The sequence below is a fragment of the Triturus cristatus genome, chromosome 6 (assembly GCF_964204655.1).
Source record: "Triturus cristatus chromosome 6, aTriCri1.1, whole genome shotgun sequence".
NCBI classification, from domain to species: Eukaryota; Metazoa; Chordata; class Amphibia; order Caudata; family Salamandridae; genus Triturus; species Triturus cristatus.
Window position 1 is genome coordinate 1,139,608,770 of NC_140589.1, and position 27,084 is coordinate 1,139,635,853.

The window sequence follows — 27,084 nt, forward strand, 5'->3', positions numbered from 1 at the left end:
TGGCGCGCAGGTGCGGAACCAAGGCTCGTCAGCCCAAATCGCTTGAGGGAGCTTAAATACATAAGCAAAGTAGGTCGCACACTGCTCGTCATACCAGCAAATAGCCCCATAGAACTCTGGATAATGTAGTAGCAACGGTGAGTACGCCTATGCCACGAGTATGTCACTATAATGCCATCCCTGGACACGTGTTTCGAGGTAATTGCCTCTCGTCAGCAGGGAGCAGGTAGGTGTGTGGGGTGCCAAGTAGACTGCCAAAATATTAAAGGTAAAATACCTCTTACGGCGCGCAGGTGCGGAACCAAGGCTCGTCAGCCCAAATCGCTCGAGGGAGCTTAAATACATAAGCAAAGTAGGTCGCACACTGCTCGTCATACCAGCAAATAGCCCCATAGAACTCTGGATAATGTAGTAGCAACGGTGAGTACGCCTATGCCACGAGTATGTCACTATAATGCCATCCCTGGACACGTGTTTCGAGGTAATTGCCTCTCGTCAGCAGGGAGCAGGTAGGTGTGTGGGGTGCCAAGTAGACTGCCAAAATCTTAAAGGTAAAATACCTCTTACGGCGCGCAGGTGCGGAACCAAGGCTCGTCAGCCCAAATCGCTCGAGGGAGCTTAAATACATAAGCAAAGTAGGTCGCACACTGCTCGTCATACCAGCAAATAGCCCCATAGAACTCTGGATAATGTAGTAGCAACGGTGAGTACGCCTATGCCACGAGTATGTCACTATAATGCCATCCCTGGACACGTGTTTCGAGGTAATTGCCTCTCGTCAGCAGGGAGCAGGTAGGTGTGTGGGGTGCCAAGTAGACTGCCAAAATATTAAAGGTAAAATACCTCTTACGGCACGCAGGTGCGGAACCAAGGCTCGTCAGCCCAAATCGCTCGAGGGAGCTTAAATACATAAGCAAAGTAGGTCACACACTGCTCGTCATACCAGCAAATAGCCCCATAGAACTCTGGATAATGTAGTAGCAACGGTGAGTACGCCTATGCCACGAGTATGTCACTATAATGCCATCCCTGGACACGTGTTTCGAGGTAATTGCCTCTCGTCAGCAGGGAGCAGGTAGGTGTGTGGGGTGCCAAGTAGACTGCCAAAATATTAAAGCTAAAATACCTCTTACGGCGCGCAGGTGTGGAACCAAGGCTCGTCAGCCCAAATCGCTCGAGGGAGCTTAAATACATAAGCAAAGTAGGTCGCACACTGCTCGTCATACCAGCAAATAGCCCCATAGAACTCTGGATAATGTAGTAGCAACGGTGAGTACGCCTATGCCACGAGTATGTCACTATAATGCCATCCCTGGACACGTGTTTCAAGGTAATTGCCTCTCGTCAGCAGGGAGCAGGTAGGTGTGTGGGGTGCCAAGTAGACTGCCAAAATATTAAAGGTAAAATACCTCTTACGGCGCGCAGGTGCGGAACCAAGGCTCGTCAGCCCAAATCGCTCGAGGGAGCTTAAATACATAAGCAAAGTAGGTCGCACACTGCTCCTCATACCAGCAAATAGCCCCATAGAACTCTGGATAATGTAGTAGCAACGGTGAGTACGCCTATGCCACGAGTATGTCACTATAATGCCATCCCTGGACACGTGTTTCGAGGTAATTGCCTCTCGTCAGCAGGGAGCAGGTAGGTGTGTGGGGTGCCAAGTAGACTGCCAAAATATTAAAGGTAAAATACCTCTTACGGCGCGCAGGTGCGGAACCAAGGCTCGTCAGCCCAAATCGCTCGAGGGAGCTTAAATACATAAGCAAAGTAGGTCGCACACTGCTCGTCATACCAGCAAATAGCCCCATAGAACTCTGGATAATGTAGTAGCAACGGTGAGTACGCCTATGCCACGAGTATGTCACTATAATGCCATCCCTGCTACGAGAGGTACTAGACCTGATAATGATTTTAGCAGCTTACATTGCAACCCTACACTCTTTCCTACTCCCTGCTGACGAGAGGCAACTACCTCGAAACACGTGTCCAGGGATGGCTAACGCTATTCACACTTGCACTCACGACACGAGCATAGGTGTATCCGCCGACGCTGACTACAGGGACCACAGTTCTTTGGGGTAACACGCAGGTAGGTCAGCAGTGTGCGACCATTTTGTTGTAACTATTTAGTGGCTCTCTGAGCCGGGGAGTCGACGGACTCAGGTTACGCACCTGCGTTGCTACGAGAGGTACTAGACCTGATAATGATTTTAGCAGCTTACATTGCAACCCTACACTCTTTCCTACTCCCTGCTGACGAGAGGCAACTACCTCGAAACACGTGTCCAGGGATGGCTAACGCTATTCACACTTGCACTCACGACACGAGCATAGGTGTATCCGCCGACGCTGACTACAGGGACCACAGTTCTTTGGGGTAACGCGCAGGTAGGTCAGCAGTGTGCGACCATTTTGTTGTAACTATTTAGTGGCTCTCTGAGCCGGGGAGTCGACGGACTCAGGTTACGCACCTCCGTTGCTACGGGAGGTACTAGACCTGATAATGATTTTAGCAGCTTACATTGCAACCCTACACTCTTTCCTACTCCCTGCTGACGAGAGGCAACTACCTCGAAACACGTGTCCAGGGATGGCTAACGCTATTCACACTTGCACTCACGACACGAGCATAGGTGTATCCGCCGACGCTGACTACAGGGACCACAGTTCTTTGGGGTAACACGCAGGTAGGTCAGCAGTGTGCGACCATTTTGTTGTAACGATTTAAGCAATGTATTCTGCTTTTGTTTCACAGAGCTTCTCCTCATAATTATTATTATGCATTTGTCCTGTTTTTTTGTCTGAGCTTTCTCAATTTTCTTTTCAGGTCGAGCTTTCAATACCTGCTGTATCCATTTTGAGGGTACAGCCCTCCCACTGCTTTTCATTTGTTTGTTTCAGTGCCCTTTAAAAGTCCTTGCTTAATAGTGGTCAATCCTTCTCTTTGTCCCTCCTTTTGTCTTTTTGTTTCCTGCCATGGAGCATGGACCAAGCACTGTATCTTTACGCTTTGGTTGTTTATCTGCTGCTTGGGGGACTATTTTTCTTTCCTGCTCGTGTTACACTGTGGGTGCATGTTAAGCTTCCGCGCTGGTATTTGATTGGATCTTTGATGCCACTTTCTTCTTCCCTTGTTGTTGCTGCTATCCTTCCCGCACCTCACACTCAATTGCTAGACCACCACTATGTATTGTTATTAATTGTTTGGTAATTCAGGGCAAATGTGAGCTAGTGTTTATGTTCTACACGCCAGATCAAATCAACAGCTTGCTCGCGAGTCACATGGCTATCATGCACCGTTTGTCATTCTCTACGAGTACGTGGATGCCAAGTGAAGCAGCACCATTGCTCATGCGCTGTGCTGTGTGATGGGAAGCGGTGGGCACTGTGTTGGTGTCTGCAGGGATGGAGGTGCAATTTTTATTAATAATCTTGTCCCCTGGGTTAAACTTGAACTAGGGTTTATGTTCTACACACCAGAGCAAATCAACAGCTCGCTTGTGTGTCTCATGACAACCAAGCTTGGCTGGCATCCTATGTGAGTACGTGAGTGCAAAGTGATGCTGCACCATTGCGCATACGAGGTGCTCTGTGATGGAAAGCGGTGGGCATTGTGTTGGTGTCTGTGGGGTTGGAGGCGCAACTATCTGGGGTGTAAGCTCTGAGGGGGTCTGCTCATCTGCAGCCGATATGGACTTGGTGGCACTCAAGCAGCAGCTGATGATCAATCACGGTCAGATGCAGCGCTGCGCAGGCAGAGCAGCTCCAGAAGGAGGACACTGGGAGTTTGAGGTGTGTTCTATACTCATATCGCTAGTGGGTGCTCGTATTGCAGAAGGTCGTTAGTGAAACCTCTGTTGTTGCTTGCATAAAAAGTCTGCATCGCGCATTGATTCCATGACTGCACACTGACTGTATTACCGTTTGACATGAGCTCCACGCCTATCGCTGACCATGCTGGATTCTTGCAACAACACATATTCTTTGCCAGTGTCCCTGGAATGATGTAGCAGAAGAGGACCAAATATATAGCAGCTTTGACAAACTGTGTGGCTAGAAAATGCAAACTATGGTGCATGGTGTTATCTTATGTTGTGTTATAAAGTTTTGTATAGTGCTTATATACCCAAAGGTGTCTTGGCACTGTGCTGCATGCAGGCGATCAGCTAGGCACGATAAATCCCAAACGCCCTGGGTTTTAGAGGAGCCACGTCTTTAATGCTTTTCTGAACTGTAAAAGTGCCTGGGAAATTTTCATTTCAAATGGGAATTCCACAATTTTGCTGCAATGGCCACAAAGCTTTTGCCGCCCCCAACGGGCAACTCTGAAATTGGGCACCACAATTTTTTTTGAGCCAGAGGAATGTAAGAGTCTAGGAAGTGTATACCAGATAAAGCGTTGTCTAAGGGCAACTGGGCCAATACTGTTTGGTGTCTTAAAGGCAGTAAATGATGTGGCACTACTTTGTAATTTCAATCCACATTAATGCTGTCTGGTCAAAAGTTTCACTTCATTAGTAGCACTCCGAGTACACAAATTGAGTGGTCTTGAGCCACTCGCGGACCAAACCATCCAGCTATGCAATTATTTTTTAACCTTGATTCCTCAAAAACTATGAGATGGATTTACAATAATCACAAAAAGCACAATCTGCGGGCCAAGGTCTAGCTTCCTCCCAAATTTGGTGTCATTACGTTCATCAGTGTTTGCGGTAGCCCTTTTTAAAAAAATAAGTCTATGGAATGTTTTAGGGAGGGGGGTTTGAGTTTTGGGCCCCTCCTTTTTTCTTGGCCCTCTCTTGATGGATCACCCGAACCTTTCCATGCACACACTAGTCAACAAAAAGTAGCACCGTTTTGGAAAGTTTAGGGAATATTCATAAAATGGTGACTTAGTTATTAGCAACACAAAACTGCTTTTCCTATGGAATAGCCGACCTAACTATAGCAACCCAGTCGGTAATATGTTTGTGAGTGTGTGTATGTTTGTGTGTGTGTGTGTGTGTGTATGTGTTTGCACCCCCATAGTCTACCTATAAAACAAAATAGGGGGTCCATCAGGTGAGTTGTCTTGTGCTCACCCAATACGCTTCTATATACAATACTGATGACAAGTATATGGGGAACTAAAAGAAATTATGATATGGACCACAAAATCCAGTTTTATTACAGTGTTAGATGTACAGCTTTTTCCTATGCATGGATAGTGGTTATTTACAGAATTGTTGGTCTTGACATGAAGTGTACGACATATTTAATAGGGTTCTTGTAATAATGACACCAAGAGATTTGCAAATGCAGCCAAATATTGTTTCATCACTGACGTTTTCAAGGCTTTATAGGTCAATAAGGCATACAGAAAAAGACTAGTAGGTGCCAAAGTAAAAGGCTTGTTAGAAATGTAAAATTTCTGAAAGTTGTTGCTGGCAGTTGTTCACATGTGTCACAAAATTAACTTATACTCACGGTCAGACCACTATGCCACTTCATATTGCAAGGATTACAAGTAGGGCATTTCCCTACACTGAAGTTGAACCCATCTGGTAGCTGAATGCTGTCTGATGAAGAGCCTACTCATATGATTATCTGAATTACCGTTCTGTTTTACATTTTGAGCTGTAGCCACAATTCTTCAGAGATGTGATGCTAATCATATCCTCCCCTAAAATTGGCCCATCATAGCGAACACAACTTTTTTCCTCCAGTGCATTGAGCTCATGGGCTTTCACGAGTCTGAGGACTTGCCACATATAGCAGTGAGTGCTGACGTTCCCGTTTTAGACCAACAGACATCTGCAGACCACTTTACATTTTAAAGATAATTTTGAGGTGATTATTGACTACTTTCCCAGGTAATGATCAACTAGAAAAAAGTGCCATTTCCTCAGCAAGGAAACCCGAACAGGTGTCACTGGAACTCACTGCAACAAAACGTGGATAGGATGGCTAGTTACGTGAACTCAACCTCCCAGAAACATCATTTGCAGCAGCACTGGATGAGGAGGAGAATAGGGGCTTGGGTTGAAGCCGACCATGGGAGGTGTGCCCCTGGGCAATTTGAGTTGGTGCAGTCCAGAGGACTGCAGGGCAGGGATTGAGGAGCCCAAGCACATGTGGATTTAGGGGACATTTTGGAGAATGGCTAGGGGTTTCCAGCCACCATTTTGTAGAAAGCCTTACAGTGGCTGGGTGTGTAGGTAGGGCATTAAAAGGCAATAGGGGATAGCGTGGGTGGATAGAAAGGAAAGTGGATAATGAAAATAGGGGGTTGAGGAACAGTAGTAGTCAAAGGAGTCTGTTAGTTTTAAGGGGCTACCAAAGTGATGGGGAGCGTGGTTTACAGTCCTGAAGAAGACCCCACCGTGACGCTGTTTATTCACACTCAGTCATAAGGGGTCGAAAGGTCGACGTTGATTATATAAGCGTTCACTGCCCAAATAGACAAAGCTGCACATGAAATAGTAATCACATGTCTATTTAGAGCTATTATAAAAAGATTAGGACGCTGCTACAGGTATATTTGGTGTTATTTATGTAAAATAATGTGTTTATTTTTGTCCCATTTGCACATATGTACCTGATTTAATTTTGTGTTTGATATTTGTATTCCCACAGTTGTGTAATGCCTAATGTATATTGTCCTGTCTGATATCATTAATAGTATTTCTGTAAACACATACAGTATATGAATTACAATATATCGCACACTAGGTTTTTCTATTTGAATTGAGTGTTTGTCATTTTTTAGTTGATGTCTGTTTATGGTCAGTGTGTTGTGTATCATTAATTGATGTTCCTACCTTTGAGAGGAATCAGTTATAGATGTTTCTGAAGAAATTTCTTTCTACATGGCAGAACCCCTGTCTGTTTATTGTCAATATTTCACAGGTTCTGCATGACACTGGGTTACCCTATTATTATTATGGCTCGTAGGGTTGTCTGGATTTACTGGTCATACATCTCTGGGAAATGATTTGGTGAGAATGAAATGTCTGGCCTTAATACAAGTTGATTTGAAAGACGTTATGGCACAATGGTTAGGAATGTCCATACTATGGACAGCGATTGGTTCCCAAATGGGTATGGAGTGGAGCAGACAGGCCAGCAGCAATTGGCTAGGCAAGGGGGAACGTCAATAGGGAGATAAGGAAGGTTTGCAGAAAGATGGGGATAGAGAGTGTTTGCCATGTGGATTTGAAATACGAGGAAACACAAGCTTTTCGAGGGGCCAGAGTGCATTTAACACCCATGGGAATGGATCTATACTTGTTGCAAATGAGGGCATGTTTAACAAAGGCATTAAGGATTCGGTTTTATGAGACAGGGTACTAAGGAGTCTAGTGGGGCAGAAAAATACCTGATACAGAGTTCTTCTGAGTGGCAGAGCTACAGGAAGCTTTCATAATTGAAACAGTTTTAATTACAGCTCGGTTGGCCAAAGCAGTTGGAAGGCAGAGGTGGGGGAGGGGCAAGTTGGCAGTCGCAGAAGATAGGAAATTGTGGATATAAGGTTATGAAATACAGGAATTTTAGGAGATAGCAACTGGGTATGAGGTTGGACAACTGAGTTAGGGAGTTATTGGTGGTACTTAGGGGGAGGAGGGTTGGAAGCAGGCAAATAAGATATCTAGTGAGGTGTTATAATTGTGTACGGTAATTTTGGCCCAGGGTTATTTTATTAAGTTGTTGATGTGCACTTGCTACATTAACGCAGCCTTTTTCACAACATACTGTTGTCAGTGGTCTTGCCCACTAGGAGCTTGAGTGCAGTTGACCTTGGGAGTTGCGTCCCCTAGGCGATTCGGGCGGGTGGTGCAGTCCAGAGGACTGCAAGACAGGTATTGGAGGAGATCAAGCAGAGATGGGATTAGGGGACATTTTGGAGTCTCGTTTGGGGTCCTCAGCCACCATTTTATAGAAAACTACACGGTGGCTGGGTGAATAGGCAAGGTATAAAAAGCCCACCCGCCATCCTGATTAACAAGGAGTGAGAGGCACATTTGTTGTGAGGTATGTTATATGGGAGAAGTGCACAACAAAAGAAGTATGCTGTTAAGTTCTTGTCAGTGATGGGACAGGTGCAGAGGAGGGCAGAGTTATCAAAGGTTTCATCGTTTAAATGGTTTTATTGACAGTTGGGGTGGGCAAAGCAATTGAAAGTCAGGAGGTGGGGTGTTAAGTTGACAGCTGCAGAAGTCAGGAAGTTGTGGGTAGAAGGTTATAAAATATTGGAAGTTTAGGGGGTAGTGAGTGGATACGGGGTAGGACTACCGAGTTGGGTAGTTACTGGTGGTACTTCGGATGGGGGAAGGGTCGGAGGTAAGCTAATAAGATGTGAAGTGAGGGGTTATAGTCTTATAAGGCAATTTTGTCTAGGGATATTGTATTAAGTTGTTGATGTGCACCTGTTTTATTCAAGCAGCCTTTTTTACACTATAGTGGTCTGTGATGTGTCCTCCCGCCAAAAGACCAGTGCCCAGGGCCGGACTGGGAACCATAACCGGCCCTGGCAAAGAGCTCAGCCGGCCCCGGGGGGGAGAGGGGGGTGTGCTTGCAGAAAGCTTTGTGCCGCTTTTGTTGCTGGGGGCCGATATTGCAATTTTACAGCTATGCTGCGAAACCAGCCCCTGGGAACAAAAACAGCCACCCAGGGGTCTAAAACCGGCACCCACCCTGGCAGCCAACCAGGGAAATGCCCTGTGCCCGTTACGGTCCAGCCCTGCCAGTGCCTTGGGGGGACAGGAAAGGCAGAAAAAGGACCAAGTATTCTGATGTATGGAAGTTCTTCACCTATCTGACAAGTGAAAAGAAAATGAATGCATGTAAATTCCTATGTAAAATCAATTACCAGAAATTGAGCCATTGCTTTTTTGACAATATGTGGCTTGGCAAATTCAGGATTCCTGCTGTCTTTGCCATTTTGATATTTGTTAGAACCTGGCATGGCCAAAGTTTCATCACCTAAGGTACATAATTCAACATAGCAGAAATATTTTGCGCGTTCATCCTAACGAGTTCTCTTGGTACTATTGACAAATAATGGATGGTTTAAGTGTACCCAACCCAATGTATTGACCTAAGATTGATGAAGGTTAGAACTAGTGACATGTTGACCATGGTGTCAGTCACAGATCTCTGAACTGGATGCAGCTGTCCACTGAGCCACTAGGCCTTGCATGTGAGTGTTTTTTGATCCTAGGGTCTCCTAACTTCCTTTGGAACTCTATGTAGCTCTTTTTAATTACTTGAGGGACTCTCTTGGATATCATTCCTGAAGCTCCTTCCTCCATCCAACACATTCCGGCTTCGGTCTACCCAAGTTCCTCTTGCACGACAAGGGATCTCCCTAAATCTCCCTGCACCACTTGTTTCATGAGATCCGTGAGGGACTACGGCTCATGAAGGCGGAGAGAGGAAGCCAAACATCTTTTTTGCACCTTGCGCCCTTTTGCATGGACCACTGTGAGGGAATAATGACCGGCATGCCCCAGCACACTATTCCACATATGCCATTTGCCAAAATACTAACGGTGTTGTTTTATAGCTTAAAATGTACAGTATCATATGCATTCTAGTTGACACCTTCCTCATTTGTTTACATGTCATCCCTAGTGATTTCAGTCAGTGCTTGGATTTGAACGATTTTAATGATATTCATCTTGTTTTCATATCCTAATGCATTGTATAAGAATTATCATTATATTATGCGAGTGATTAGGCTCCTACTGTCATATTTTTTTGTTATGTTTCATCTGACATAAACAAAACTGAAGCGTAGTTATCTTATTTCGCTGTAGTGAAATTTAATGAAGCCAGAGAGCAGTCACATGCCGAAATATACATCAATAGATGTTTGTACGAAATATAATTGTTCTATTTAATGGCTACAAAAGAATTTAGGTTGCCATAAATGCACGCAACCCTTTTACTAATCGGCTAAACAGCTCACTTATTGCAGGGTGATTATGCCCTTGCATTAGGCCATTTCTGCAATTTCACCCGCTGAAATCTCTGCTTTTAAAGTCAGATTTCCATTCTCTCCTGTGCCATTAACACTTAGGCACAGTGCTGGAATAGATTTCAAACCCTAAATTCTCCGGAATAAGGATTATGTTATCAGAAATAAATATGACTGTCTCAAGTTGGTTCAGCTCGTGTTGGTCATCAGGAAATGGCTTATCCCCAGGCTAAAACAGAGGATTGCTTTCCTTAAAAAAGCACCACCGTGGCTCGCTTTTAGGGTGATGTTTTTGCAAAACTACACATGGTACGGTAATAGTTATAATAGAGGAGCTTCCCTTTATTGAGCTGAAACAGGTTTTACATTAGCCTTTCGAGGCCCCGCCTTTTACAGACAAAAACAAATTAAAAAATGCTTGGCTGGATTTTTGGTTAGAAAAAGATGTGCATTTTGGGCTGGATAGGGAGGGTGGGGGCATAGATAGGTTTGTTTGGTTAACTGGAAATATATATATGCTACAAGTTCATGATATTTAGATCACTTTATTTCACGATTACCAAATATTAGATATGATTCTATAGTACATGGAATTCATTTCCGGTCATGATGTTTGAATACTGGTCGGTGGATTCATGCAATTGTATTGTTGAAACTGTACAAAAAAAAAACGACCTTCTGTAATAATCTTTGCATTGGTTGTGATGTCAAGGTCCTCAATAAAGTATGTTAAAAAAAAAAAAAAGAAGATGAAGTGCATAAAGAAATATGATTCTCTTGCAATGGCAAGGATACTTCTTCCTTCAAATTTGGAGCGGAAAGGGCAACAAAGCGGACCAACTTGCTTTTCAAATCAATATAAATCTCTTTAAGCTTAATTTTCTTTCGGGCATCCATTACTGTCGCTCACGAGCAATGCACCTTTAATAGCGTAACTCTTGACTTAATCTGCTTTAGAGCTTGTTGAGAATTATGAGGCATAATCTAACCCTCCTCGGCCATTGTAAAAAGCTTGTGAGGACATTATCAAAGGCTTTTCCCCATTTTCTGGTAGTATAAATAAAATGCTTAAAAAATAGTCTCTTAAACCGTCTTTAGGGGAATTAGGTGTTTTCTCATTACCGGCACAATATCCTTTCACTGAATATCGCTGAATTTCCGTTGACTGAAACACCACCGGAAATATGGACAGGATTTGGCTCTCAATTAAAGTGCAATTATAGGTATTAATCTACATCAATTATATCTTGCACTGCTGTCAACATGTGGAATCCCATATGTATTTATTTATGCATTCTCAAAAATATTTTTTGTGGAAAAAATGCTATTAATTACTTTTGCTCTTCTCTCATTTATTAAAAGAATTGCATTAATTAAAAATAAATTTGCTTTGCATTTGAACCCCCTCCTAAACGTATCTGTCGAACGCGGTGAAGCGTGCAGAATGCAGCCATGCACGGTGGATTTATTTCAGAATCCAAAGTCGAGCGTCGAGGAAAGTGTTCCATAAAATAAAATCATTGTTGGGTGTCAATATCGCAGATCTCACTTTGAGGTTTACAGTTTAGTCGGTTTCCTTTGGCCCAGCCTCACACCCTGGAGTGTTTGCTGATTTTACGTTTTAGGCTTTCCAAGTCAACAGTAATTTAGGAGATGGACCATTTAAGAATCCTTGGGTGAAGTCAATACAGTCAGCCTAGAAATCAATGAATATATTGTCCCATCTGACCTCAATGTGACAGAAACTGTAGTGACATGTGGAAGAAAGTACTTGGATCAGTTTGGCATCACTCGATGGCAGAGCAAAGGGAGCCATGGTCCCTAAAGCAAGGAATGAAAGAGTACCCCCATACACTTGCTTCATGCAAAATATGTCCATCATTCTGGTGCAGTGGGACCCTTTTGGTACTCAGGGCCGGATTGGGAACCCAAAGCAGCCCTGGCAATTTTGATGGACCAGTCCCCCTGCTGCTTTTGCTGTTGAGGTCTGATATAGCAGTACCACTGCAAAACTGGCCCCAAGTAACAAAACCAGCCCCCACCGCTGCATAATCGGCTCCTACCCTTCTAGCTTCCTGGGGAAACACACGATGCCTGCTACGGCCAGTTCGACCCTGTTCTACTGGGCCCAGTGTTTCAGCAGCTGCAGCACAATTGTAATTTCTGTTCCTGGAAACATATACTCCAAGCTCTACGGCTCACTCTACCTTGTGTAGTAACACCCTAGAGTAAAGTATGTCAAGTAAACTCTGTGGACACGAGAAAGAGCAGGAAAGAGATTTATTAACACTCACCAATAGGGTAGCAAACTCCATGTCGTTAGACAAGGATATGCGGATACTGTTACCTGGCCTCCAATCATCTATCCAAAGAGATGAATTCTAAAAGCTGGATGAGACGGCATGCATGCACCTCATGGGAACTTATATACACAGACCTGCACCACCTTTAACGTGGATGGGTAGGGGAACACAGACATTCTAACTTGTGCCCAACCTGCCGTGCAGCCAATCTCCTGCATGTAAAACCCTGGCAATGCACAACCTTTGGCCATGACAGCAAAGAATGATCACAGGGCATGGTCTTCGCCCAGGCTCTGCATCAATCCTCCTGTGCATCCAATCTCCAGTGCATCCAACCTATGCGGTCGGATGCACTGTTGCGCATCTTGGCGACTGCAGTAGGGCCTGCACCTACTTTTTCTTGTGCCAAAACCCATGGCGCATTCAGCCAAGTATAGTGGGCTCTGGATGGAGGACCTGAGATGGCCTCCATACCACTGAAGTAAACCAGCTGCACACAGCGTTCAGCAGTGCACTTTGGGTGCCAGCGGCAAGGCTATGGGTCGTGCATCAAGCTCTATATCCCTGATATTGCTGTGCAAGACAGTGCAATCTGGAAGGTTAATCGGAATGCAGCCAGAACCTGCGCTGTTAAAGTACAACTGAACCAACTGCTCGTTTGGCCATGCACAGTGGCCTCCGTGCACAGTGTGCCTGTTCCAGGGCCCACAATGTTCACTGTGAACAGTTTTCAACATGCATAGTTGCAGGTGCACTGTGGTTTTTTTATTTTATTTTTTTAGGGTTTGAAAAACGATTTATTTTTAATTCTTGAACATCTACTGCAAGTTAGCTGACCCATAATCTTGACTTTTGTAACTGCAAATCCAACAAGAATTTTTTATTTTTTTATTTTTGGAGAAATATCTGCCCAATCAGGCACTTCCCACTTCCTTCATGGGATCAGGGAATGCTCTCTTACGCCCCTTTTTGTAGGCTCTCTGTCATTTGACATCCTGTAATCCGCATTGGATGAAGGGAAATACATTTCACTTGTCTAATGGTCTTTCGCATCAAACCACTTAGAAAAATAGTTGAGAGTATAATTCTACTTTCATGACAAGCTTGTTATAATTCCATGTAGAATTCTTTGCTTTGCCGTAGCAGTTAAGATGGAAAACACCACTTTGTTCTACGTCTTAAAACTTCTCTCTGGACAGATCTGCCAAAAACTTGCCATCTAACGCGGCCAAAGTTCTAAGCAAAACAAATAAAGATTTCCAACTGAAACTTAACTATAACCACATATTCTGTTTATAAACCTATCTACCATCCATCCATCCATGGTACACTATCTGATCAAAATACGTTATTCGACTCAAAAAGAGCCATAAAAGATTAGATACAAATGTTTTCATTTCAAAATAAAAAATAAGCATAAAATACAATAAAATACAGATTAATAGACATACCTAATATTTACTTTGTATCTTAAAAACTGTAAAAAGATAGTTTAGGATGCCATGTATGATCTTTGTAGTTCCTAAAGAAAGCAAATAATCCATCGCCAATTCATGAGCTCTAATCCCTGCTGCTAATAGTCTTGGGCGGATAAACTGCCTCCTCTGAGGAATATAAAATCTACAAAATAAAATAAAATGCTTAGTGCTTTGACATGAAAAGCTGTCACAGGGGCAGGCAGGAAGTGTAGAAACCCACAAGCCCTGAGTAGGAAAAGCAGCCCAAAAAGGTACGTTTTTAAACGGAATCTGGTCAACATTAATTTCCGTCGTTCATTCAGATCTCTTTGGAGATAAAGTGCAAGTTTTACTTGTGGCTGAGGAAAAAACTCTGGATGTACAGAAGAATTACATACTGCAATTGGCCACTCAAGGCTTTGTTAAAAAAGTGATTTGATTGTACCAGGTGACACATTTCTCAAAGTATCAGGGTTTGTGTAGTATTCTGAGACCCCCATCTTAGCAAAACTCATTTTGATGATCCTTAACCAGGGTATGTCTCAGCTAATATCCAGTTTCATACAGTCTACTAATATTGTACTACAGAAATTAGCCTTTGGATTATTCCAAATTCTTGCCCAGAGCAACAATGGCTATAATATGATGTAATCTTTGAAAAAGCTCAAACCGACTTTCTCATGACAAAAAGAGGCACATGAACTCTAGGGCACTGCGAGAAGTCTTCTTATGTGCTTGTTTTCTACTATTTGGAATGATTTACAGTTTACATAGCCCCAGCCACCTGCTCTGAAGGTTACCACTGAGAGAATTTTACTTTTATAAATACATAAAAGTTCTTTAATTAGTTTATGGCCTAGTCTCTTAACAAATCAAAAAATGTCACTAATCGACTTTTGAAATTGCATGGCTCTGACATTTAATAGGGATTTCCAATTAAAGTGCACATCAAATGGCACCCCACATAGGTGAAGTGGGGAACCTTCTTAATTTCTTCACCCCCTGATAAAAAGTTCTTTGTTTTAGACTTTTTTGGCCACATTTTATTATAAATAATTTGGTACGGTTGACCTTTAGTCCCAAGTCCTTCATAAAAACAATGAAGGAATCAAGCAGTATTTGTAGGGCATTAGCTGTCCAAGCTATCAGAACCGCATCATCAGCATATAGTAGTATGGAGGTTCGACATGAGTTAATCCTCGGGGTGTACTTTCCCGCCTTACATAGTTGTTCTCCTAGCCCAATAATAGATAATAAGAAAAGAAGTGGGGCAGGACACAACCCTGCCTTACCCCCTTCCCTTACCAGAGGGGAATTCTTCTGTTAGGTCCCCCTTGCTGTTATAGCGTATTGAGGTTGATGTGTATTCATGGAGCCTACTAAGCAGGGTAATAATTGCTCCATCGATATCCATCTGTGCCAGTATGGACCATCATTTGGAGCGATTCACTATGTCAAAGGCACATGTTAGATCCGTAAAGGCTAAATTTACACCGCCCTTTTGTGCCTTTGTATATTTTTGGACAATTAATGCCAGATTTAGAGTTTGCTCATGGTCCCAAGTCCTGGCCGAAATCCAAACTGAAAGATTGAGAGCACTTGGGAATCAAGCCCCCAAAATTCTAATTTGGCCAGAATAACCCTGCCCAGGATTTTAACTGAACTGTCGCTAGTACACTACTTAAAGTAATATAAAGTTGTTAGATTTATTTGAATTCTTATTTTCAATTGGATGACGAGACCCTAATTATCCAAAATGAAGAAACACTTTTCTCTCTGTGGCCAACATGTGTTTCGTGGTGTGTGTTTGCTTCCTCAGGACGTTTATGTATTAATTCAAAACCTTTCAGATGTGTTTGAATAGGGAGCTCTTCAGTTGATGAATCATAACATATTCATTCAATGCGGACCCCAATTTTCTGCAGTATAGCCACAATTTCTTATTTTTGCTTGGATATAGAACTAGATATAGTTAGGATATAGAATGGGTAACCGTGTAATATGGTAATTTATTGTCAGTCAGGGGTTATGGTGAAATCATAAACCACAAGGACAAAGTCAGAATTGTTTTTGAATGTCACCAGAACTGAGATGGCGGTATAGGAACATATTATAATACCTGTTAGGTATTTATATATCAAACACACAAAAGGTGATGGAATGAAGGCTTCCAATAAGTCTAACCACTGGCAATCGCTCAGGGTAGCATTCCAAATGATCATTCTTTTCCCCACCACCCAAGCCCAGTTTGGCCCTAGCCATATGCAAATCAGTTCTGACCCTGCTCCAATAGGAACAGTCCAGCACCAACTGCCATGCCAGAAGACAAGCAACACAAGACCATGTTTGCCCTGGTTGGGGCTCTTCAGTTGGGTCTGGCATGGTTTCAGTGGCACAGTGAGAAAGGGACCCACATCTGGGCATACCCTCGGCCACTTAGGCAGTGGCGTAACACAACTTGAGGGGGCCCGTCAAAGTACATGGAGCCCCCCCCTCCAGACTCATGTAGGGAGCTCTCAGGCAAGGGTACTGTGCTGACGGAGCCCCCAGTAGATCGCCTCCCCCCACACTGTTGGGGCTGTGGGAGCCTTTGTTAAGCCACTACACTAAGGGTGTTACATCAAACACACAAAAGGTGATAGGAGGAACGCATGCAATAAGTCTAATCACTGGCAATCACTCTGGGAAGCAATCCAACCCGTTGTTCTTTTATCACAGTATGATTGTAAATGTTGTTGAAGTGATGTACACCATTCTGCTCATTTCAGGAATATGTGTTTGGGGTACTTTTACATTCCATGGAGGATTGTCCTTAGGGCCTGATTGTGCATGCCTTGTCATTTGCTAATATACAGATGTGAAGTAGCTCATTTAATATTCTATGTCAGATAAGACATTTAACAGGCACGTTTCAATAAGGCAAATAATGAACAAGAGTAGCTTTTGAACAGTATTCAAGGGTTAATGAGCAGGTGATCTCATTAATGTCTTCAGAGCCATTACGTTTCTTACAGACCTCAATGTTTGTAAGGCAAGAGCATAATATCTGTGGGTGAATTCACAGATGTGCTTCATTTTCTGCTTGTTCTGGAAACTTACGCCCATTAGTATTACTGAAGTAAATGGTAAATTGGGTCTACCTGTACTTTATTGAATGCCTTCCAGTATGAAATGCTTATTGTAGCAAGGCAGGAGTTGGCTGGCAGGCCTAGCCTACGGCCAGGTCCTGTGCCCTACACACCCGCAGGCGCCTATCCCCGAGAGTATGCAACCCCCCCACACACAGAACTCCACTCCACATTTTTCCCATTTATTTTGTTTTTAAATTTGTGCACTGGACCGCAGTGGTCTTGTGGTGTGGTGTGGTACCGCAATCATGCATCACCTCCTTGGTACCGTGGGACCGTGCAAGCTTCACCCAGGGAAGGTAGCTCAGTCCCATGATACAACTTCTGAAGGATTACTGTATTACCAGTGGCCTGAAAATATATGTATACTTTTGGCTCATGATTGGGGACCTGTGTGTCACACTATAAGTGCCAGGGGGGCAGGGTATACCTATCCCTACCCCGCCCCCTTATATGCTTTTTTAGCTTAAATTCAGGACATAGGCACTGAAACACTGTGTCCTGTAATAGAATCCGCAATATTTCTGTTCAAGTTGTGCAAGCAAATCAGATCGCTCGGTCCACCAGGACTGGCACCAGTCAGGTGGGACCTTGATGACAGAAGCTACAAAAGCCCCCTTCAGCCAATCACATAGCTCTGTTATTTTAACATACAGTGCCATTGGAGTCCCCTGGTACTCATGAAGGACGAACTGTCCAGATATAAGCCCACCCTGATTATCTCTTTAAATGCACATTTGTTGAACATGGCTGAACGGATTTGCAGCAAGTCATGAAAAGCAGCTTTCTGAGTAAAATTCTAACTTTCTGCCAAATATGGTGTAATTTCGTTCAGTCATTTTTTCTGCATTTCCCCCCAAAATTACATATGGGAATTAACCTGGCAAATGACATTTTGGTAAACCCTCTTTTTAATTAGACTCTGCTTCATAGATCACCCCGGAACATTACAGGAAAGAGTTTAGGTGGATGAACTTTTTTTTGTAAAGAATTCTGTCATCATCTTTTCGTGACTACTTTCTAGATCTCCCATTCACACTAACTGCTCATTGTAGCATAAGCATGCCAGCTCCCTGAAAAAATAACGTTATCATAATCATGATTCACTGCTGATAAGAGGTCAATCAGCCCTCAATTAAAGAAACCTGGATGCCCAATGGCATAGCTTCTATCCATGGAATACAGGAAAGCAATGGAGAACACCTCAATGAATGAGAAGTAAGACAATATATTATGTTTTATCAGTATTAATATTAGCCTCTATTATCTATTAGTATTATATTAATCAATATTAGCCTCTGCAATCGACGTCTTTTCTGTATGAAATGAGATACTGTCTGGCCTGGCACACACCAACTCCAAACTACTCAGTATCTTTCCTCTTCATTTACAGACTTTGATTAAATAATTTAGCATTTTGCCCAGGCTGTGTGTTAGAATATTACAGTCAGAGATATTGCCTGACCAAAATATTAAATTCAAAATATCATTCTCAAAATTTTGACCCTATGGTTGAAGATTACCTATTATTAACGCCAATGGTTTAATATTTTTGTAAAGGAGATTGAGGAAACAATTTCATGTCAGGCAATATTCTGTGTATGATGTTCTCTGAATTACAAAACCCTGGAAACCTGGACTTCCTTTGTAAATCTTGGTTTGGAAACCTCAAATTACTCTGTATTAGTCCTGTCACATAAAACGAAGCAATAGTTCTGCAATATCTCAACTCTAGACCTTCTCACATCTCAAGACACATCTTGAAAATTATTTTCACCTAACACTTCTATTTAAATGTCTTGGAAACCATAAATCTAGTCATCGCATTCACACTAGTTCACTATAAAAGACTAATAAGATCAACCCACCCACCTTTCACCCCCTTCCAGATTTAAGCTTGCATCTTCTCGAAGATAGATCTCGCCACCATTGATTCGTCATTTTGAGCAACAAATCCACCACCAGAAACTTTCCTGTCTTGCCATTCACCACAACCAGCTTAACTCAGTGGCTCTATTGAGCCTTGGCAGCCAGGCTGCAAACAAAAACTGTGGGGCCCATTTACAAGCCCAATGCACCGTGGGGACGTCACTTTTGATGATGTTCCGGCAGTGCACTGGGCTTACTCATATCTATGAGGCCACATAAAGCCACCCTGCATGGCTTTGCATTGCCTCGTAGATATGGTGTGAGGCAACGCAGGACAAGTTGCTACGTTGGCTCACACTACGATGGGGAGGCGTGCCTAGGGTATTACAGTGGGTGTTCCCACATAACACCCATGGCACTTGACACATTCCCAGATTTACAACAAGCTGTAAACCTGGGAATGCGTCAAAAGCCTACGCCTCCCCAGGGGTGCTGTATGGGAGGCGCAACAAGGAGAAATTACATTATTTCTCCTGGTTTTTTTATTAATGATTTTTGTGCAGGCACCCTTGCACCATGGTGCAACGGTGCCTACATTGGCACATGGCAGCCAATTGAATGCCAGTGCAGGGAAAGAGGACAGAAATGTGTCATATCTGATAGATACGGCGCATTCCTACTGTTTTCTTTTGCCGTAGGGCAGCACAGCAGGAAGGCTTGCAGCGCTTACCTATGGCTAAATATTGTAAATGAGGCCCCGTGTCTCTTCAAGTTTGGCTCTGTGGTTCACCAAGAACCCTGCAACAGGAAAGCTTCTTATAGAATTCTAAAATGAATTACAAAATAAACACCTGAATTTCGCTCCATGCTATGCTACAAACTCGCCAACTCAGAGACCACTACACAACTGTCCAAAAGACAAACAAACAATATCACTGCGACCGTCACCTGCAAAAGCCTGCCCGTTACTTTACCCAGAGTACACGTCCAGGGGTCAGTTTTACATTTTAAACAGGGGCAATATCCCCAAACTTGTACATCTGTGGGCGTACGTGGAGAAGACTCATCACAAGACATCACCTCTATTGAATTTATCGACCCAAACCCTGGCCAGAGTAATGAAACAACCAAAGTAATCTGGAGATTCACCGAGCTGGCCCGGAATGTCCTGGGAAACATAGAGACCTTCAAGCAGTGGGGGATTATAATCACCCTGTAAAAGAACCCTGGATACCCACACTTTCTGGAGAGCCTGAGGAAAGAGGTCACCACACCGACTGGACCTAGAACAGTCTACTTGGTCTTAAGAAATGCCCTAAGTAAATCCCAAGCCCCCTCAATTCAGTAAATTAGCAGGCTCCTTGATAAGCTTGCTTTTGGACCTGAAGCGGCAGTTAACTGGGTTTGGCTGTTGGGAGCTTTAAACTCGACCACACTTCTATGATGATAAAACACCAGCTCAACCGACTACTCGGCACAGATGCTAAAGTTATGCTCCTGAAACATCAATGGATTGGCAAACAAGCTTGGAGACCTTCAAATCCTTCAATACCTCCTCTCATTTCAAATTGTGATCTTACAAGAGACTTGGTCACAGAAGGCTCTCAATCTGGAGGGCGTCACAAATCACTTCATCCTTGCAACCAAACAACATAAGCACAGGCGCACAAGGGTGGTCTTGTCATTAATGTATCTGCCACCAGTGCAATCGAGTCCTGGGAGCAATACAGCAATGATGCGGTATTGCAGGTAGTAGGACTATCACTCAAAACATCCAATGGCAGAAACAAGAAAATCACCTTGGCAACCGTATGCATCCACATAAATGTTAGAGCAAGGACAGAGGTCTCTGACAAGCTGATTTACATCACACTAGACCTACGGTTGGAGAGGCTCAGTAATGTTCTCATTATATCAGGCAATTTGATCATGTGGCTAATGAGTGAGCTACCTGCTAATGAGATCATAGAGGTGCAAGACAGCTCGATGACACCTGGGTTGAACAAAGATGACAAGAGAGGATTGTTCTTACAAGGTAATCTTGAACACCTTGGCCTTAGAGCTTTAAATGGACACATACTCACAGACAAACCGCCTGGCCTCTCATACTTAATGCCATCGGGGGCATCTCTAATCAACTACACCTTTGTCAGTCTCCCTCCGTCGAACACTATATCCTCCTTTGGCTTCGGGGAGAAAATGGATAGTGACCACCGACCACAAGAGATAACCCTTGACATAGGCCTGGATGACTATGCATGTGTGGCAGATCAAGAGATCAAAGGGAACACAAACTCAAAGGCATCAGGTGCACTATATACACCTTCTCAGCTTTGGCCTCAGAAGCTAAACAACTAATGGCATCCATTCATATACTCGCAGAAAACCCTGTGTCTTGCTGGGAAAGGTTGACTGGAAAATTCGCAATCCAGCACGCTAAGCCTGTCCTAGCCAAAAAGAAGACCAAAGCTCAAATACGACCCCCCCTCAAGGATGAGGAAACAACCATTCGATAAGGAGGGCCAAAAGGTGGGTAAATTCACTGAGGAGAGCTCTTAAAAGGTTGCCAATGGACTTTTCAATACTGCAGAATCTAAGGGAGGTTTGAAGAAAGTTAAAAGAAGAGGAAAAGAGCAGTCAAAGAGAGAGATGGAACTCCTTCTGGTCAAAATTACTTCATGACATCAAGTCAAACAACTCTGTGAACTTTTGGTGGACCATAAACGGAGTTGGTGGATATCTTCCAAATGTGGCTTCCTCTATCATCTCAGAGTCAACTTGGTATCATTTACTGATTGACAACTTCAATCCATCGTCACAGCCAGACCAGTCTCTCGCACAATGAGATGACTCAGGACCTATTAAATCCCTGTCAAAACAGCCTAGGAGCAGTGACCACAAATCATCTTGGTGCACTGTCACCACAAGTCTAGTCCAGAAACAAATTGCAAAGGGCCACAGAGAGGGAACGCCTGGCCCGGGCGGAATTCCACATGCCATCTCTAAGGATGAACCAACATTCCGGGCTGCATAACTAACACTGCTTTTCTCCACCATACTGCAACTTTAAATCATATTCCTCCCTAATGGTGTGGCTCGATCTTCGCACCAAGTTTCAAGGGTGGTGACAAAGGGGGCCCTGAGAACTAATGTCTTGTAGCTCTAATTGACAATGGTGCCAAATATTTTTAAGGGGTGTCACTAGAAGAGCTACAGCATTGGGGGAGGCCAATACCATCATTCCTCCAAATTAAACTGGGTTCACCAAGCATACGGAGACCTCAGTCAACATGATGGCACTCTCCCTATCAACTGACCTGGCAAAGTCCAGCAGCCAACCAGTCTACTTGAACTTCATCGACTACAAGTCTGCATTCAATTGTGTTGACCGTAGGAGGCTTTGGGGAAAATTGGCCTACCTTATCATCCAGAGTGGCCTACTAAGGGCCCTGGAATTCCTGCATAAAGACACATGGGTTAGAATTAAAATTGGAGACAGCTCTCGCTTGTCCAGGCCAATCAAAACCACACAAGGTCACAAGCAGGGCAACATTATTCAACCTGTTCTTATCATATCTCACGCACACATTAAACACAGTCAACTCCCACCTGCCCAACCTGGGATGCTTTCAGCTCTCGAATCTGCTGTATGCAGACTATCTAGTTCTGATTAGTGTTGTGATGTTATCTTCTTGTCCTCGTGCTTCGCTGCTCCTCCTGGTTGGCATGGCACACTTGGAATGCTGCTGTGTTCCGAGTGTGTCAGGTCATTCTGGGAGAGGCGGTTATCTGAGGCAGAAGCAGAAGCAGGGAATTCTGTATGGTGAAGGAACCTGAATAAACTTACCTGCTGGAACCACTTCGGATTCATCTTGAACATTTTGGCGACGATAACTCTTTCTCCTTCGCCTACGGAGCTCGAACCTACCAGCTTCATCTCACCTCGTTATCAACGGCTGTTCCTGCAGTGATCTGATTTGGCTGTGACGCTGTCATCTCTAGCTCTTGGACTCTCCTGGCTCTTGGTGGAAAGTATCGTTATCACGACGATTCCTGCGAAGGTATTTTTTTTGTAATAATTTCCTTTTCTTTATTCTCATTGGTTGCGTGCGTGAGCACTCTTATCATTTGTGCCGTTGCCTAGCAACCGTGAGACTGTTTCTTCTTCTTGCCAACCAAGCAGTTTGCCAACCATTTCATCATCCCGCTGCACGTATTTTACGCAGCGTGCGGCCATTTTGTGCTTCAACAATTGTTTGCCAACCACTGCCAACCATGTACTTTCAGCACTTGACTAAATCGTCGTTTCGCAGCATTTTGCTACAATTTTGCTTCAGTTACACTCTGCCTTCAGTGCCTCATTGCCCTGTCTCCTTTCAAAAGTACTTTCCTTAATTGTCAGTGTTTTGGTGTTTTAATGATTGCGACAGCCTTGTCACGTTATTCACTTTTTTGCACCAGATTTCATGGTGATCTGCACACCTTTGGCAATTTTTAATTTAATACAGTTTTCTACACACTGGCAATTTTTATAACAGTGTTCAACATTCTTCTTCCAACGTACTCTTGCAGATTTCATGGTGATTTACACACCATTTTCAACATTTATACTCTTTCATAGTCATTTTGTGCATTCATTCTTTCTATTTATACGGTGATATGCACACCATTTCCTATTTCAATTAGTGATTTCTACAAAATCTCACGGTGATTTGCACACCTCTTCTCTTCAAGTGTGTCACGTCTTGCTATTCCTTTTTGCTATGGCTGCCAGTCAAAATATTGTGCCTCCTCCTACTTTTCTTATTGAAGGTGATTCCCCTTCTATTAAATGGGAGGAGTGGATTGGTATTTTTGAAAATTACCTCAAAGCTATTGATGGTCTTAGATTTCTAACATCAAGGAAGAAACCCGTCTTACTCAATTCGCTGGGCAAGGCTAGACTACATGTCTTCAAATTTTTACCTGAATTTTTAGGTGCTGATGGCGAGCCTATTGATAATCACTACATTGAAGCCAAGCAAAGACACGATAAATATTTTGGGATGAAAGTTAACATTGTCATGCAAAGGCATACATTTTATACTGTGCCTCAGAAAGACAAAGAGTCTGTTGATCGGATGGTTACTCGGTTGAGGGAACTTGCCATCAAGTGTGATTTTGGTCCTATGACTGATCAACTTATTACAGATCAATTGATTGTTCAGTGTAAAAATAAACGTACGCAAGAAAAACTTTGAGCTGCCAAAAATCCATCTCTACTTGAAGCCATCTCCATTGCTAAAGTAGTTGAAGAATCAGATACGTGCATGCAAGAGATGCATTTGCTTGAATCTAAAAAAGAAGATGCGGTCAACATCGTTGAGAAAAAAGACAAAGACTCTGACATCGAAGCTAAAAACAGTGACTCTAAAAACAAGTCATCTACACCCGCTAATTTTAAATTTGTCTAAATCTCCTTCTGACAGCAAGAGCAGATTTGTTGGATGTTATAGGTGTGGCAGTATGGGCCATGCTGCTGATTTTGCTGGATGTTTTGCAAGAGTCAAAATGTGTAAGAAATGTGGTAAAAGGGGTCACATTAGCAAGGTGAGCAATAACTCTTCTTCAAGGACCAGAGTTGCCTTTGTTGATGATGACAATGTTTCTCCAAGACATTTCACTTTGCAACAATTGAGGACAATTGTTCTCATTCCTTGCAGAGACCTAGAGTCACTTTCATTCTTAATGATGTTCCTATTATGCTTATGGTTGATCCTAGCTCTATGTTCACTATAATTCCATTCCACATTTTCAGTGAATGTTGGCCTAAAATCTCTCTTACGTGTGCCGATGTTGGGGCATATCAGCAACAGACTGCGATAAATATCGCAAAGCGCGCTTAGCGCTTTCATATTTATCGCCGCCTATCGCTGGAATTTATCGCCCGGATAACGCGTTATCAAAAACGCGTTTCTCCATGGCGATAAATAATCCAGGAAAAGCAGCGTTATGTGGGAATATCGCTGGAAGTCCAGCGATATTCCCACAGTGATAGGGGAAATCTTGATGATAGGGAGATGTGGATTCAGCCACTGAATCCACCTCTCATGTCAAAGATAGGGTAGTCATAAAAAAGCAGATGTACCATTCCGGCAATAACAGCGGTTAGCGCTGTTTTTAATATCGCTAGGGGTGTCCTGGGCCGTATTGTAAATACGGAGCAGGACAATTAGCGATAATTTCCATTCGTTTTTGCTGGGAACGCCTACTTTGCATCTCATTAGAGATGCAAAGCGAGGCATGAACAAAATGGGAGCTGAATCAATGAAACACGCGATAGCGTGTCCTTGTAAATATTGCAATATAATTATCGCCACTTTTCGCCCAAAAACGGACGCTAAAGCGGCGATAATTACATCGCCAGCCCCTGATAATATGCCCCGTTATACCTAAAGGCTACAGTGGTGAAACCATCAATATTAAGGGAGTCATGGAAACTAGATTTGAATTGAAAGGCAGACCTGCTTTGGGTAAAACGTATATTTCTAGCAATGGGCCTGCTATACTCGGTTGGGCACAACAGCATGACCTTCACGTCATCATTGATCTGAGATCTGATGATAAGGTTTTGGTTACTGATGATTTTCCGACTATTGATTCTGTCTTATCTAAATATAAGAATGTATTCCGAACAGATCGGGGGAAACTAATTGGTTATGTTCATGAGATTAAATTAAAGGATAGTGCACATCCTGTCAAACATTCTCTCAGGAGAATACCTATTTCTATTTTACAAATAGTTAAGGATATGCTTGAGGACATGCAGAGACAAGATATAATCGAACCAGTGGAGGTCTCGGAGTGGCTTTCTCCGGTCGTAGTCACCAAGAAAAAGGATGGTAAACTTTGCTTCTGTGTGGAGGACCTCAGGTCCCTTAACCAAAATATTATCATAGATAATTTTCCTCTTCCTAACATTTCCGAGATGGTGCTCCTGATGGATAAAGCAAAATTTCTTAGCAAACTCGATTTGAGATCGGCTTATCATCAGATAGCTTTACACCCTGATTCTCGTAAACTTACAGCTTTCTTAACCATGGAAGGTGCTTTTCAATTTAAGAAGCTTCCTTTTGGATTAGCCTTAGCAGCCAGCATCTTTCAGTGCATGATGCACACTTTGTTGAAAGATGCAGAACATGTATATTATTTTCAAGATGATATCTTGATTATTGGTAAAGATGTATTTGAACGCAACAGCAACTTAGCTAATGAGCTTCAAATTTTACTCAATGCAGGTCTTACGTTAACAAAAGACAAATGTAAATTCTTGATGGAAGAGGTAGATTATTTAGGCTACACCATCTCAGAGAATGGAGTTAAACCCAAAGAAGATTTATTGAAGGCGATCAGACTAGCCCCTGTCCCCTCCAATAAGGATCAACTTAAATCTTTCATGGGATTAATAGAGTATTATTCCAAATTCATCAGCAACTTTGCACATAAAACTGAGGCATTACGCCTTTTACTTAAGAAAGGTGTCAGCAGCACAAGCTAAATCTTTCCAAAGTATTAAGGAAGAGATCATTAATGCAGGTATTCTCACACCCTTTGAAACTAGTAAGAGTACCTTTGTTACTGTTGATGCAAGTGCCAATGCACTCGGTTCTGTTCTTTCCCAAATAAAGAATGGCATTGAGAAAGCAGTTGCATTTGCTTCACGTACGCTCAGTAACTCTGAACGTAATTATGCTGTCATTGAGCGTGAGGCATTGACTGCTGCTTGGGGCGTTCAGCATTTTCACAACTATGTATGGGGAACACGTTTTACTCTCAGGACCGATCATAAGTCCTTCATAAGAATGTTACGGCCAGGTGGTGCCAACAATATTTCTCCTCGTTTAATGAGGTTTGCTGCTAAGTTGCAAGAGTTTACCTATGATCTTGAGTTTATATCTGGTTGGAAGAACATTCAGGCTGATTGTTTATCAAGATTACCAATTCAGAACAAACTATGTGAGGAACCTGATGATGATGAAGTAGTGTGTGTTGTGGCCAGTGTGGAGGATGCATGTTCTGAGGAATTCAAATCTATTTCCAAGGATGAGTGGCATCAAGCTGTTGTTGATGACCCAGATTATTTTGAACTTGTTAACTCTATCCATTTGGGTTGGAGACGTGGGGGATATGTCAAGCATTCTGTACACAGTTTTGTCAAGTTACAAGATGAATTTAGCATTAGTCTTACTGATGATTTGGTTATGAGAGGGGAGAAATTTGTACCTCCAAGGTCATTAAGGAAAATACTTTTTCTTTTAGCCCATGAAGGTCATCTCGGACAAACCATCACTGTTAAGCGTCTTAAGAACAGTTTTTGTGGCCTGGTCTTG